The sequence below is a fragment of the Pundamilia nyererei genome, unplaced genomic scaffold (assembly GCF_000239375.1).
Source record: "Pundamilia nyererei isolate P.nyererei 1_Seehausen unplaced genomic scaffold, PunNye1.0 scaffold00023, whole genome shotgun sequence".
Classification (NCBI taxonomy): Eukaryota; Metazoa; Chordata; class Actinopteri; order Cichliformes; family Cichlidae; genus Pundamilia; species Pundamilia nyererei.
The window spans coordinates 2,762,654-2,766,698 of NW_005187424.1; positions in this window are offsets into that span (position 1 = coordinate 2,762,654).

Genomic DNA, 4,045 nt, shown 5'->3' on the forward strand with positions numbered 1-4,045 from the left:
CACAGGAGTCGTGTATTGTGTCCCGATTCGCGATTGAGGTGTGAGACAAAGGACCACTGGTCCAAGTGAGTCCAAACAATGATTTTATTAAACACATGGGAAGATACACACCACTACATTATCAGCATAGATCTCCACTAGAAAGCACACTTCAAATGGCTTTTAAATGTCAGGGTTTACGCCCCTTCTTGCGTCAAGCAGATACATAACATGCATAAGTTACAGTTAATGACAGTCACCACACCTTTTGTTGACAACCTTTAACACATTTTAAGAAGCCTCCGCTCCATGTGTTTCCTGTCGTCGTCCTTTTTTCCACTCTTATCTCTCGAACATCATGAGCACATCCTGTACAAAACTGTTGCTTTTGCAGGTACAAACTGCAGTTACAAGAAAAACATATCTCACCTCTACCCAAGGAATGAGTCTACGTGATGTCTGTGTTTGTAAGCGTGTTATGGATTGACCTTTTTCTGCACTCTGTCATCTTTCACAATAGATCATCTCTTTATGAGCACATTTTGCAATATGTGTAATAACATGATTAAAACTACATGTTTAATAAATGTTTTCAAAAAATGCCACTACTCAAAGCTGAATAAAAATGATATAGAATAATAAAAATGATAAAATTCCCACAATTGTTTCTGCCCAGCCTTCCAGCTCTGTTCTGCCATGTCTAAACTCAGTGGCACAGGAGCCTGAATAATTTATTGGTAGAGTGAGCTGTTGCCTCAAACCTTGTGTGACAGACATGCTTTCTTAAAGAGATGCTCTTGGTGTGTACCTATCAGACCGTGTGGAGAAAAACTCCCACCCTCATCACACTTGGAAACAATAATATCATGGCTTGAATATTAAATTTAGAGATGAATTTGAGATCATGTAAAAGGAGGTCATGGTCAGCAAAAACAAAGTGGATGGGTAATGACACATTACTTTTGTTTGTATTGATGTTCATATTTTCATAGGCAAGCTTTTCCTTAAACATTTGCCTTTTCTTTGGCTGTCAGTCACTCCATTGATTGAAGCAAGTGTGTGTACTTTATGTACGTTTACGCACAGTGTCTGAACACTTCTTCAGTGTGTGAACAGCAATCTACTGCTAATAAAGGCAGCTACAAGTGCCTTTTACTACAAGGAGTACACTGAGATTTGACAGGCATTCATATACCACCAGTTCACAACCACAGTTGTCTTTACTGTAAGGATAGTCCCAGGATAGGTCACAGGATAGTCCCCCACGGGCAGCACCTGGCAACACTGGGAAGGAAAAATGCCCTTTTAACAGGACGAGACCTGCAGCAGAACCAGGCTCAAGGAGAGGCAGTGACTGGTTTGGAGGGTGAGAGGAAACCAAAGAGAGAAAAACAAAAGGAGAAATTAGAGACCATGAACAACAAACAGGACATTATACAAACTCTGGGCAGTGAGAAAAGGCAGTGGCATATAAAAAGGAAGAAATGAACAGGGCATAATTGGAACCTCAGCAGCCTGAGCCTATAGCAGCTTACTTAACTTCTTTGGTCTGCTGCCTACTGCACAACTGTATTTTTATAGTTTCACGTTTTAAGCTTTTCCTACCCTCACTTATGGCCGTTCATACTAAACAAAGTAATTAAGAAATAAACAATTATAAATAAACAGTTTCTGTTTCTCGCCTTCTACAATCGAAATTTCTGTTTTGTTTTAGGATGTTTTCTTTGTTTTTACGAGTAGAGTTTAAAAACAACAAAGAAAGAAAGAAAGAAAAAAACTGGACAGTCTGAGCTACCAGAACTTTTCTGTAATTTTACACGTTTATTTCTTACAATGTAGCCCAAAGAGTTGTGCTGACAGATTTCTTTCTTTGTCACAGCAGCGTTTTCTTTGTCCTGTGAAAAAACAGTTAAAGATGTAACTTCTTTATACTGACTGACTGGTGCGGCCCACTTAAGGTCATAGTGGGCTGTGTTCAGCCCGCAATGTAAAATAAGTTTGACACACCACAGCTAAAGTGTAGCTTTTAAATATTGTCACATGCTACGGTGTAACTAAGAAATGACCCAACAACAAGAACTGACCTGACCTGACCTGACAAGAACTAACCTGATTAAAACTCATTTCAATATTAATAATAAAACATATTTGATTAAAAACACACAATCGCAAGTGTTTACCCTAATCCTACCAATACTTCTAAAATCGAGAACTGCAAAATATTTTTTTTAAAAGAAGGTGGGGTTGTAGTACTTCTATAAGTCAGTGCAAAGGTTGTTTTTTTCAACCCCTGTAATGTGATGCCTGAACAGCGCTGGCTTTAAGTTGTGTATCAACACAAACAGACATCCATACGATGATCGGTGGTGATGGTTGGCGCCGCTTTGGAAACATCAACTGTTGGTTTGAAAGGCCTGCAGTGCCTCCTTGTGGCGGGACTCTTACACTACACTGCAAGATGTCGAGCAGTGTCAGCTGTATGCTAGCAGGTGATAAATGAAATTTTCTGGGGTCACAACGAAGAGCTTACTGCCTTTCTTGCTCAGTTTACAAAATGTGGTACTTAATGGATTGAAAAGAAAAAGATGACACCCTTTAGTTCACACCAGTAGTGATGATTCAGGGTTTTAATTTTGAGCCGGAAAGTATGTTATTAGCCAAAGCTAATAGTTTCTTCTATCTAGCTAGCTATCTAGCTATCTATGCCATTTGGCATGAGCAAGTGTATTTATTACATGGTGGAAATCACTCGAGGCAGATTGTCTCAGACAAGTCATTTAACCTTTGTCCTGTACTTTTATTAACCAGCAAAATTCCAGAGATCAACTGTTCACTCAGCATCAGGAAGTTTTTTATCCAGACTCTAAGTGTCCAGTGAAGCCAGAGTCCAAATTTATACACAACTAAACCAGGATGAGAAACTTCAGCTCTGCTAACAGTTCTTTGTAAGTAATTCATGCTGCCTGAGTCAAACACAAAAACCTTCTTATCTCAAATTAAAGCTACCATTTGCTCCAGGTTATACATAAACATGTAGAATTTCACATTTGAGCTCATGTTTCCGGTCTTAATAGTTTCAGATAAGTTAAACTCTGTAGTTAAAAGCAAAAGGTAACCTCTATATGTTCAATGTGTTTTCTTGTGTAATAAAGTGTAATAAATGAGAACCCTAAAGGATTTTAGTCACTTCTTCCCTGCACTTACCTACTGTACGATGACACAAATGCTTGCAGCCAGTTCAAAAGCTCCCAGAAATATGGACTTTATTTAAGAATCAGTCACTTTTAGACTATATAAACATATCACGTATCAACCTTGGTGCTATTTTACAAGCTGAATTGTGGAAACAAAAACAAACAAACAAAACACCCTTTTATAGCAGTCCTTTCAGTCTCCAATATTGATGACAGGTTATGTTTCATTATCACAATGAATACATTTATCAATAAATTCCTCATTAGTGAAGACAATAAATAATCACTGGTCAAATATACAGTGTGTGTGTGTATACAGTGTGCTTAGCTGATTTTATAAATGCAAAATGTTATTAAGTAGATAGCATACATACATAGATGTTTACATTGATAAAATACATTCATTAATTGCATCTATTAGCTAGATTTAAATGTAGCAAAATAGATTTGTTATGTGATTTATTAAATTTGATTGCATAAGACTTTCATTACAAAAGAAGTAGAAAGATTCAAGTGATTTAAGGGATTCCTCTGAGGCCTTTGTCATTTGTAGTTAGATGCTTTCAGATTTTATCCTACAGAAAAGGATCACTGAGAAAGCCATGGCACATAAGTAAGGGGTTAAAATTTCAAAAATAAGGTAAGAAAAGGTGCCAAAAGGAGAAAAAAATGTTTTAAAAAAATAATGGATTGCATTTATATAGCGCTTTTCGGGGCCCATCCATTCACCATATAGTTCATCTTAATGTAATGTAATGTAACCTCCAGAGCTGCAATCCTGAGCGCCACTCTCACAATAGCAGTGGTGTTATTGTCAATCAGCTTCCAGATCTTTGGGAAGAAACCAGTGATGGTCTAAAAAAATGTGTAGT